The 12,438-nt window shown below is 45.2% G+C and overlaps 1 protein-coding gene across 23 annotated transcripts in view; it reads right to left on the bottom strand.

Annotated features, from left to right (window-relative positions):
• The window catches only part of EPB41L3 (erythrocyte membrane protein band 4.1 like 3), a 97,170-nt gene extending 93,293 nt beyond the window's left edge, over positions 1-3,877 (bottom strand). For 20 of the 23 annotated variants that reach the window (XM_066561810.1, XM_066561891.1, XM_066561858.1 and 17 more), the window contains exon 1: positions 3,763-3,877. The gene's annotated coding sequence lies outside the window, so the exon portion shown is untranslated. Of the gene's footprint in view, positions 1-1,429; positions 1,539-1,941; positions 1,962-2,937; positions 2,954-3,762 lie in introns of those variants that run through there. The other 3 variants (XM_066561825.1, XM_066561836.1, XM_066561816.1) reach the window with 3 other exon arrangements.
• Positions 3,878-12,438: the final 8,561 nt, after the last annotated feature.

The raw sequence follows: 12,438 nt of genomic DNA, 5'->3' as shown, positions 1-12,438 counted from the left end.
CACTGTCTCAGATTAACTCAGTTGTCCCAAATACTGACCCATTTCTGCTTTTCCAGAGCTACTCAGTCCTCAGCAATCCTCCCGAGCTTCCTCTGCACTGATGGTGATGGTGACAACGATTGAGAGTGGCAGGGCAGGGAGCAAAGGGCCTGTAGGTTTTCTCTTACCAAAGCCAGGGAAAGTGCTTATGCTCCTCTTCTCCACTACCTGGGCTGTTCCCTTTAAGAAATGGAGATCTTCCCAAAGAAAACAAGCCTTTCTCTTTGGGTGTTTTGAGCCAGCTATTGAGAGAGGCAGTGCTATGTGTCCATATACTCATTTAGACTTGGACCATTCCCCAGCCATTATAAATGGCTAACACTGGAGATTGAAAATTTAGAGAAACATGCAACAAAAGCTAGCTAATCTATCATTCTTCCAGTGGTTCATCTCTTTTAAAGACTTCCTTTAAGCTGCTGACTCAAACTGCTTAGTGATGCTTATTTAAGTCTAGTTCTGGGTAACACTCTTATATCTACAACTTTTATACAAAATAGAAACAATCCATCATCCAGAAAAAACACTTTCAGTCTAATTTTCAGCTTAGTTGACAGCAATCATATTTTTCAGTTATATGCATGCATTTATATTCACTTGATTAGAGAGAAATTTTGTTTGAACAAAACACTTTGAACATTCAAACACTGCAGTCATAACATATTTCCTGTAAAAATGTGATAAACAAGATGCTAAACCACAAAATCCTAGGACCATGCTATACACATTGAGAAAACACAATCCTGCAGACTCACAACAGTCCTCCCTGCATAGACTGACCCTTTGTTTTCAAAGCCCAACTTATATTAAACATGCACTGAACACACACAGATTCTTAGCCAAGGATGTACTTTGATGTGACAAAGTCACATAGTTTCACACTTTTGTGTTGAAAACGCTGTAGCCCAAGAAATAAAGCTGATGCTTCATCTCATGAGAGACAAGAAGTCTTTTATAACCACTTATAAATGGTTTGATGTTTTCCCTCAGACAACAAGCAGTCATTTACTGGTACATGAGATTTCCATGAAAAGAGTCTGAATGTCACCCACCGTGAATAACACATTTAACACATTTCAAGAACTTTCTGTTAACTCATAATCATGCCTGAAATACAAAAAAAAGTGACATTTTACATATTTTAGGAAAACAACCATGCATAACCCCCATGAAACTCACAACCATGCATCAAACAACAAACATAACAAACATAGGTGCGACCATGCTGCTGTGGGACAAATCTACCATCACCTACCCCTTCCCGGATTTCAAAGAAAAATCTCTGAATAACAATGATTTCTCATTAAAGACTAAATATTCAGCAGATTTCCACTACAGACAAGAAAAGATTTCATCCCGATTAAATGAAACATTACGTAAGTTGTAGCTTCACCTTCACTTGCTCCTTCTGGGAAGAGAGAACAGAACCCGGACCCAACCAGCCCTCTCCAGTTTTGGTGCAGCTCTCCAGCAGCCAGCCACAGCCCTGCCCAGCGAGGAGCCGCCAAGGCTGAGGCGCAGGGGGAGGATGGGGATGGGTGCCACACCCTGCGCCCCCCCTCCCCCGCGGCTCCTCCCCAAGGCTAAACCTGCCCACCGCAGCAGCGGGCTCCCATGGGATGAGCTCCCGATGCGCATCCGACCAGCTCCTCGTCCTATGGGGAAGCCTTTGGGGAGAAAAGGCCATCAGCTGCACCACTAACAGAGGGATGCGACTGCAGGCAATTAGTGAGGGGAGAGGCCGGGGCTGCGCTGGTCTGATAAAATAGAGCCAGTGTATTTTTAATGTTTCCCGATGTGTTTTGCGTTCCCTGCCGCAGCAAGCAGGTCGACAGCATGCCAGCAGCTCAAGGAGCCTTCGCGTTCATGCAGTGCCATAAGGAATAAACTTCCAGCAGCTCTTACCCCAATGCAGTGCTCTCAGGCTCTCCTCTCCTCCCCTGATTGCCATGCAGCTCCCATCCTCACACTAGAGCTGAAACTTTCCAACCCAAGGAGACCAGCATAGCAGTATTTGCCTATACTTTATTATGCATGTACACACTCAGAGGTGCAGCAAGAGCAGTGAATTTAACAACATCAGTGATGCAGCATGATGATCTTGACCTTTTAATACTCTCTGAAACGACTCTTCTCCATAGAATTAGAGAAAAAGCATACATTCAACTGCATCTGACCTTTACTGGTCCAAGCCTTATGTAGTTTGCTTAAATTCTTATTCTTAATAGGATTTAATAATACTTGCTTTCTTTATAAAAAACCTTTCAGTTTTCTATGGACAGAGACAATTGTTGACAACACTAAAAGTAAAACAAAAAAAGTATCACTCAGCTCACCAGGCTGTAAAAGAACAGATGCGGATGGGACACACCTAACCCGGAGCTTTTTCCCCCTTTTTTTTTTTTTTTTTTTTTTTTTGGCAACCGGGCCTCTGACTTGCAATCATTTTGACAGAAAAACACTGTAAGTAGTTTCCTTCAACTTCGAAGCAACGTGCATGTTCAGTGGAGGAAACAGTTTCCATCTCTGCCTCAAACAGGGGCACACGCCGGAGAACCGCGGTGAGAGTAACAACCGCCTTGACCCAGCGCTTTCCTCCTCCAGCACAGCCCCAAGAGAAATTAAATCGAGAGCACAAGGCCAGACAGGGACGATTTGCTCTTGCGATTTCCACAGGAGTGCAAGTTTTTAAGCTTCTCGCTATATGTGATGAAGTTTCGCCTTTGAATTAAAAATGGGACTACCGAAAAAGACAAAATCCTTTTCCACCGACCCGCACCGGTCCCTCTCTGGCAGCCCAAGGGCGCGGAGCCGCACCCAGGATGCGGGAGCACCGACGGACCCGCTCAGCCCCCACGCTGGTCGCACCCGCAGCTTCTCTATTCCCCTTTCCCCACACACCTGGCACCGACACTTCCACGCCGCGCTCCGCGGGGCCAGGAGGAGGGATGGGGAAGAGTGAGGGGTTCCAGTGTCCGAGCCGCGCTCCCGAGCACCTGGGGCAGGGAGGCGCGATGGCTCCAGCGCGGGGCGGAGCGGAGCGGGGCAGCCCAGCCCGGCCCGGCGGGGCCCTTCGCTGCCGGCCAGGAGGGGGCCGGCGCGGTGCTGCCACTGCAGCGGTCCGGGGCTGCGATGTGCTCCGTGCATAACCACACCCACCGCATTGCAGAAGCCACGGCCCGGGGCGGGGGGGTAGGGGGTAACCCCCCCATGGCGAGCGGCGCAGCCCCGGCCTGGCCCCCGCACCGCCCAGGTGTGGCGTCCCCCAGGTGAGCGGGGCACTGGGCAAGGCACGGCCCTAGGGGGGCTGGGGGTGCGCCCCACCACGCCACACGCCTCGCCCGCCCCCCTCCGCCGCCTACAGAAGTTTCCCACAGAAATGCGTATCGTCCTAAAAAAATTTAAATTGCGCTCGCCCTCCCACCGTCCGCCGCCCGGCAGAGCTGCGGCGGGAGCAGCCGAGCCTGTGTGTGTCCCCGCAGAGCCCCCGCCGCCCTCCCTGCTCTGCGGGGACACCGCTCGCTGCCTGCCCCGGCTCCCCCAGGCAGCCTGGCCGCACGCTCACGCCGCCCCCCAACTTAAAAATGGCTCCTAAGAATGATGTAGATATATATAGACATATATATTTATATATGTCTATATATACACACACACACGTATATAAATAAATTGGTATCTATTATAAAAAGGGGGAGATGCGACCTGCCCCCGCCCCCCCGGGCATACCCTCAGCTCCCCGCTGCGGGGAGGGCACCGCAGGCGGCGGGGCCGGAGCGGCGCGGAGCTTCCTCGGCCGCGGAGCGGAGCGCGGGGGCGGCGGGCGCGGGGCTGCTCCCGGCGCGGCGGCGGCCACGCGTCAGCAGCGGCAGCGCAGCCCGGCTCTGCCCAGAGCGAGCCTCCGCCGCTCCCCAGCAAATCAGGGCTGCCGAGGCTCCTCCGGCGAGAGGGAGGGAAAAAGGAAAGGGGAAAAAAAAAAAAAAGAAAAAAAAAAAAGAAAAAAAAAAAAGAAGAACTGTACGCAGGGGAGAGCGGCAAAAGCTGGATGCCAGCAGGTTTGTGGAGGCAGCCTTCCCGCCGGCCCTACTCTCTGGGCCACCGCAGGCTGCTCCCCGGGCACGGCATCGAGCCACCCCGCCAGCACGGGGATCCCCACCTGTGTCCGGAAGGATTCGGCCGGTTTTTGGCTCAGCTAAATGAATCCCTGTATTTAGGGAGATGAGTATAGCTGCAGCAGTTTCAGGCAAACCCCTGCGATTGAGAAGCTCCCTGTCAGCTTAAAAGCAGCAAGCTGTGAGCTGGCAAGATCTAGCTTTGAATTACATGTGGGGGTTTTAATGGGGGGGGCTTTTCAATTTTAATTTTCAGTGACAAACTACATGTTCTTAAAATATGAACCATATTTCCCTCAACAAGATTGCCAAAGTGTAAAAAAAAAAAAGAATAAAATATAAGTCCTGTTGCACATCAGCTCCTGATCCAAAAGGGATAATGTAAAACCAAAGATGACTTTGAAGTTTGTACTCCAGTACAGTCAAGTTTGTACTCCAGTACAGACCACAACATGCCACATGTCAGAAGGCATCAAAAATTTGTAGTGCATACAAAAGCAGTTCGGGAGGGGATTAATCTGACTTGCACCATTCCAGTATGGTAAATACATAGCTCGTCTCAGAGCACAAAACTGACTTCTCCCTTCTACACACACAGGAGTGGCTGTTGGGTTTGAGACTGCTGCATCACCGTGCTCAGAGGCACTGCTCCTTTGCTTCTCTAGGGGACCAGAAGCAGCTGAACGTGCTCTTTTCTGGAGGAAGAATTGACCACAGGAAGGGCAGTGATGGCTTGGCTGCAGAAAAGTGACAGATGAACACGGTCTGATGCTGCACCTTCAATCCTGGTACAGTGAAGTGGATAAATGAGGCTTATTCTCTCTTTAGATAGGGCACTTACAGAGATCCCAAAGCTTATGAGATCCAAATCATACTCAGGGCTCTGACATGAATCAAGGGGAGAGGGAGGGGCAGGGAACAGGTCTTTTAATTAGCAGCATCTCTGGGGGATTTAAGAAGAGAGGGAGGTTTTGACAGTAGGCAGAATCATACCATTTCTCAGATCTGCAAAACTGTGCTGCTCTGTATTTCACGTGGAATTGTAGCCAGCCACACACTGCCCTCTTCACCTGCTCTGCAAGAGTGCCTGGCACACTGTAATGTGCCTGAGAAGGAAAGAGAATTCAAAAGGAAAATGCATGCCATCAACTAAGAGAGGCATACCTCTGGTCACGCAGTTGAAATAACAAGACTTGTATACTGTTTTCCACCAGGAGCTCTGGAAGCCATCACAAATCACAAGGGAATGGACTTGACAGCTAAGATGCACATTAGAGTTAACAAGGTTTGATTTGAAAAAAAATAAAACAAAACAAGAGGAAAGTAAGAAAAGGACTGACTTGCTCTGAATCAAATTGAGTCTCAAAAGCAAACTAGGAGACTTGAGAAATATTTGTGAAAAAACAGCAAGAATTTACCAGCTCAATCTTTGGCAGCTCTTGCACTGCCCATTACAGAGGAAGGTGTTGACATCACTTTTATGCAGACACATCACAGGAGTTATTAGTACTCCCCAGCCACCCATGTCGTCCTTGAGCAGTACTGCAGGCAGATTTACCCCACAGTTACACTATTCTCTGTGATCCCTTTTGTGGATATTCTGCATACATAATGGCATCTTTCATCTGAGGCTCTAGAAGACTTCCAGCACATTGACTTAACCTCAAAGCATCAAGTGGTATTAACAGGCTGCTCCTACAAACAAGAAATCTTTGCAACAGATTAAAGGCAGCTGGTACCTCTGGGCTACCAATATGGGCCTAAGTTTCAGAGCTCTCAACACAGTATTATTTTTTTTTCATTTTCAAATGTTAATTTCTAATTCCAAAGTGGGTTTGTTGCCCACTTGTCATGACTTTTGTTAGAAGAAAGCTCCAAGGAAGTTTAGGTTTCCATTATTCAGCATTTTAATTTTTTAAAATTTTTTTCAGTAATTTATAGCAAGCCTGAATCCATACTCTTCTTACATAGGTGGGAAATGTGAATAACCCCCCTGCACTTCACTGGAATTAACATAGTGTCCATTTACAGAAAAGGAAGACACCAGATGACAAGTCCAGGTAGTATGAGAAGAGACTGATCTCCTGCCTTGCTATGGGACAATAACTTTATTTTTGCTATTTTCTTTTCTTTCTGGAGGTGGTGCTTCACACCTAGATGTCAGGAGCAAATGAGTTCCATTCAACTCCCAACACATCAGGCTTGGTGCAGCCCAAGGCAGCCCCTTCTCACCTCCACATAAGGCCCTGCTGGCAGCAAGTCACACAGCCCTTGCTGCCTGCCATGGAGGAGTTTTTAACTCCTACATTCTGCTTATTTAAAAACAGGACCAGGTTGGGTGGGATGCAGGTGGGATGCCACACACTGACAGCTGCTCTGAACGCACAGCCTTTGAACCCCCCCACACCCTCTGCTCTAGACATGAGCTCCCTGGGTGCTACCACCCACACACCATCTCCTCTTTATTTCAGTGACTACAGAACACTTCTCCCACCCTGCTCCTCTTACACCATCCCCTTTCCTCTTCTCATATCCAGTTTAGCCCATTCTCCCCCTCTCTCTATTAGCACCATACCTATTGGCCAGGGATTTCCCAGCCATCTATTCCTCCTCAGTCCTTATGAGAGGCATCTCTTCATCTTCCCTCTAAAGCAGTTTCCCTCCCCTCATACCATATATCTTCCCCATATTTTCTCCATTTTCTGTATTGAGATGTCAGGACCCAACTGTATGAGCAAGAGTCAGAATCACCCAGGAGAATGACCCACAGCTGGGGAAGGGGGTAAAATAGGTGGAAAGTTCAGCCTTCCATTCTCTTCTCTATCCATACACCCCTTTTGCCCTTCCAGTTTCTCAGCTTTGGTGAACACTTGCAACTTGCTTGGGAAAGCCCTTCAAAGGGAGGAAGAAAAAGCCACAGAAGAAATAATAGCAAACATGAAGCAGGTAAATTAAAGGTGGGGAAGGAAACGGTGTCAACACACACACACACACACACACACACACACACACCCACACCCCCTTTCCCCACAGGGTTCCACTCAGAGGAAAACAGTGGTAAGGAAAACAGGCCTGTGCAAAGCATTTGGCCACTACAAGGACTTTTTTTAATAGGGGAGAGGAATGGGGAGACACATGGTCTCTGCCAGGAAAAGATGAATAGGCAACCCTGGAAGAACAGGGACAAGGATTATTGCCCAGCTCTGGGAACTGATGCCTAAAACATTCTTGTGATTCTCTAATTGATTGGACATGGCATTCAAAATAGCACATAACAGAAAAGCAAGACACAAAAATGCTATCAAACTCAGCAAAAAGCCGTCTTAAGTCCGGCCAATGATGAATTAGCTGGGCACAGCACTTTGAGAAATGGCAAGCACTATAAAAGTACTAGCATTAATACAGCATTATTAAGAAGATACTTCTTAGCAGACAGGAGCTTGGCACTATCTGTCTAGACGGGCAGATGGGTTTGGAGTCAAACTGATTTTTTTTTCTTTTTTTTTTTATTATTACCGTATCCACTTCCATTTATTAAAAGCAAACCATTCTGTCCATGACTCATGCAGCTTAACTTTCTGCATGGCAATGAAACAAAATTCTCATAATTAAGAATGATCACTGTGAACGGATGAAGGTAAGATATAGAAATCAAACCAAATTTTCTATTTCTGTCTTCACTCACTACAAACATAATGCCCACTAATTGGCCAATATTACCATTGCCTTCAAATATGTCAGTAGTAAACTTGTAGATGAGCTATCCTTAAGCAAAACTCAGTGACACAGCAGGTTAGATTCATTCTTGACACTGGTTTACTGACCTCAGAGAAGAGATTTATTTGGTCTGTAACTCTCTGCCAGTCACTGCCAAATCCACCCCATTTTAAGACTACCGAAGGAACAATAAGTAAATCTGGCCTCAGCACTGTGCAACTGAAATCCTGCCCATAGAAGATTTACTGCAATTAATTCAGCACTGCCCTTTGCCACTTTCATATCTGTGGCTACTTTCTGACTGAAAGCATTAACTGGATTATCAAGGATTACCTCCTGCTGCAGTTCTCCAGCCCCCATTATGATCCAAAGGGAGTCATATTTTATAGATACATGATGCTTTGGGATGAACCAGAGGCTGTGACCAAAACATATGAGAGTTACCTTTCAGAGAGAATAATAAACTGAAGCTTTGAATCACAGTTAAGGTTTTAATTTTTTATTTATTTTGTTATTCATAGTCATTAATATGGTTTAACTGTAGCTTGATTTAATATATGCTGACTACAGGAAACCAGCAGTACAATATGCAGTCAGTACAAATTTATTTTCATTTCATTAGTGTTCCTGAACAGCCCAACAATAAGGGAGGCAAGGACAATTTTCATTTTCCAGTAGCAGCTCTAGGACCACAAACTTCCCAGATGGCAACCATCTCTATGGAGGTCAACACAGACTATTTTCCTTTACTAGGTTGCCTCCTTCCTTCTTTTCCATACCATTAAACCCAGTCTTGCATTTTAGTTATAGAACTATTTTTAGCTCTTCTATGTCTTTTCATCTAATTCAGAGAAAGATTTAAGATGAAGTTTACCTAAGCATAAGCTAGAGTCTCACTGAGTCAGAGAAGAATTGATTCTCAAATTTATGGACTACTATCAGAAATAGAAATGCCATCCTGAATCATAACTGCCTTCTACAAATCCCATGAGGAAGATGTCTCTTCCTCATGACACCTATAATAAAATGGCTTGCAGTGGCCAGGTTAATAGGCATAGCCCCCAACAGCTTTCATATCATTTGTCTTCGTTAGCTGCAAGATTTACCAGGGAGAGAAGGAACTTTAATGAGTGTTTGCATAGCACCCAACACAGTTCAGCTCTCATCCTAATTAAGGTTAAAAGCAATTAAGGGAAGCAGTAGTAGATTCTTGTTTAAAATACAATGAATGTTTATGTTTATCATCATACTAAAATGTTATTGGGAAAGGATAAGAAGGCCTGCTCGAAACAGAACACATTTATCCTTTATCTGTGTTGTCTTATAGGCTAAGATGTCCCAGGTTGCTTTCTTCAATGGGTGAAAGATTCCTTTAGGCTCAAGGATTCCTTACAATTGAAACATTTCTGGCCTGGCATGTCTAAACAAGAACTTTAGGTTCACTATCTTTCCTGTCGAGCTATCCCTCTCCATTTTTAATCTCCCAGAGTGACAGAAGAGTAGAAAAACCCAGATTGGACAACAATAAGTAAACTCTCAGAAAGGGGAAGGGCTGGTGTTTTTAATCTATCAAATATACTTTTTGAAGAAAACAACAGCAACAAAGCAAAACCCCAATTTATGCACTGTAATTTCTCTGTCTCTAATTAGAAAAGTGCACAGTTGTTCCCAGTATGCTGCTCATCTTGCTCTTACATCTTCCCTTGCACAAAACTTTACAGCAGAAGTGGCTGCTCTTCACAAAACAAGGACCTGGGGCTGTGCCCGGTGGCTCCAAGCCCACCAAGCCAGATGTCACCCTTGTTCCTCACAGCCTGTCCCTGGCCCAGTTTGCCACATTCTCCCAGTTAGACATCTGCAATACCAACAGGAGAAACCTCTTTATCAATCCACAATTTCTCAGTTGCTCCTTCCCACCTCCACCTCCTGCCCCTTTCAATAAGCCACTCCAAATATTTATTAAGTCTGTGGGAAGAAGCAGGCAAACCCTTTCAAGTTAGAACTGAAAATAGAGGAGAAACAATAAATCTGATCAATTGCTCACTATGATTTCCTGTGAGAGCTCATCAATATGAGACTGAGGAGTGGGTGGTGTGGTGTGACATGAGCAGTGAAAATGACAGCAATATCACACCACTGCCTCTGTCAGGGGCCATGCCAGCTTGTGCTGGCATCAGATGATTTTGGGCATCAGCCTTTATTTATGTGAGCAACTGATCAAAATTATACCTTTATCCTTCAGCCCCCACCTGAGTGGGGCTCACAGGGGCTGGCCCAGCACCAGCAAACAGCCTCTGCACATAGCCAGGAGCTCCTCCACCTGAAATTCATAGCTGCTCAGACGCTTTCAAAATGCATTAAAACATCATCTGATCCAGATGACAGTTTAAGTCTCACATCCAATTCATGGGACACTGCCAGTTAAAATGAAGGTAGTGAAGAGACATTCATTCCTTCCTTCTGCTTCAACAGCTTACTCCCTCTGCAACTCACTCTCACTATCAGTACTCATGGGGAAAAATCAGAAGTTACTCACTGATGCAGGGTATTTGTGTTTTTTCCTCAGCAAATATAGTGGCATACCTTAAAGTTACATGCCTTGTGTGCACCCAGCAAATTGTATATCAGGACAGAAAGTAGCAGAGGGTCACACTCCACTGTCTTCTTTCTAACTGAAATGCAGCCAGTTGCTAACTTGACACAGACCTGCAAAACAGCTCTGTGATATCTGCCTTGGAATCTCTGAAGGGTAAATCCTCTTAATAGCATCAAAATGACACTGGTACAGTTGGGGGGCTGGGGAAAGGCAATACACACCATAACAAACCATCATCTTCAACTCACAACTTTAAACCAAACAAATTTCACTCACCCAAATGACAAATGGTATGTGTCTGTCCCCTAGGCACCAAAAAATAGCCAGAAAGGCATCTCAGCCTCTCACCTTTTGAAAAGCTTTTTACACTTTTCAAATAACAAGTATCATGAACAGCCTCTCACAGTGCAAATGTTTAATTTATCGCACATCCCTTGAAACAATAATTTTAGGACTGGGTTTACTTGGTGACCACCAGGCTCTGCTCCCAGTCAGCTTGTGTGCAAACATCTGTCCAGCTGCTCCCACAGAAACGCATGCACAGCCCAAAGTTGCCAAGCAACGTCCTCGATGCCTTAAGCATCAGGCCAGCTCGCCTGCTTTAAAAAAGTTACTCAGAAAAATAGGCTGATAGGAATGCACAAGCTTACATAAGGATCCTGCATTTAGAAGAAGAGATGCTCTGCTGCTTTCCCAGGAAATTAATTTATGGGTGCACAATTTTTTTTGGTAGAAAAGTAAATGTCATAATTCCTGTCATCACATTCAAGAAAAAAAAAAAAAAAAAAACCAAAAACAAAACTAAAACAATTTGTGTGCTGAAGTTCCTAAGGTTTCTAAACTAAAACAGGAACAAATATTCAGGTTGAAAAATCTATTTGCTGAGCAAAACCACACAAAGCACACACTGCCTTTCCATTCCTTACCCAAATCCAGGAATAAGCAAGCATCCCTTCAGTGTACCTGAGGGCTGACACAGAGCCACTGGTGACTGTTAAAGTCAAGCACATGTCAGTGGTTTCAAATCCATAACTAAAATAATGTATTTACAAAGGGCCTGTGAACCAAAGAGTTCCAGGCTATAGTCTCCTCCACATTTGAACTAATTTTTCTCAAACTTCAGTCAAATTATTTCCAAGGCCCTCTTTAACACACCAACCAGAGTAGCCTAGCCCTCCCACTTTTCAGGGTTTTAATGTAGCTCCTCTCTCAAAACAAAGTAACAAACAGAAAAAGTAGGACTGGAATCTCTGTTTCAAGATAAAATCATGTCAACAGATTTTATCAGGGCTTACACACAGGGCTGGTCTTCAGTTTGCCAACTTGCCCGCTCTCCTCTGATGGCTCCATGGTAATGGATTGCATCACTCTGCACTTGGGTATCTTGACCCATCTGCTTAGGAGAAATTTTCAATTGCCATTGCACCCGTTACCATGCACCATGAACAGTCCTTTCTCAAGCAAAGCAACCAGACCTTGTTGATGCTTGAGGTGCCAGACAAGGGCAATAAGGCTGGAAAAGGAGCATTTTCAGTTTAAGACATTGTTTTCTCCTGACAAGACATGCAGTGTAAGACATAATGAAACCTACAAATATTTTCTCAAAGGAAAAACACAGTGGCATTGATACAAAGCACTACATTTACACAATATGCGGTGCACAGTTGTTGCCTTTACAATTGCAAGAAAATTCTATAACTCAATTAGTTTGGAATTAAATGTCCCAAACTCCTCCAATTCTGACTTTGCTATTAAGTCCATTCCTGGAGGTTTGGGCCATTTTATTGCTCTTTGTACAGCAGCTAATCTATAGCCTAAGAGTTATTTTTATAGATGAAAATAACAGAAGAACAGCAGAAGAAAGAAGTTACAAAGAAACACAAGCAAGCCAGATAAATGAACTCATAAAACAGCCTTCAGAGGGTTCAGATGGCTTCAATGAGTTGCTCTCCTATCTTCCTTTCACATTTTGGGGAGAAA

Source organism: Molothrus aeneus, chromosome 1 (assembly GCF_037042795.1).
Source record: "Molothrus aeneus isolate 106 chromosome 1, BPBGC_Maene_1.0, whole genome shotgun sequence".
Taxonomy (NCBI): domain Eukaryota; kingdom Metazoa; phylum Chordata; class Aves; order Passeriformes; family Icteridae; genus Molothrus; species Molothrus aeneus.
The sequence above is the reverse complement of the archived record's forward strand: the minus strand, read 5'-3'. Positions and strand labels throughout refer to the sequence as shown.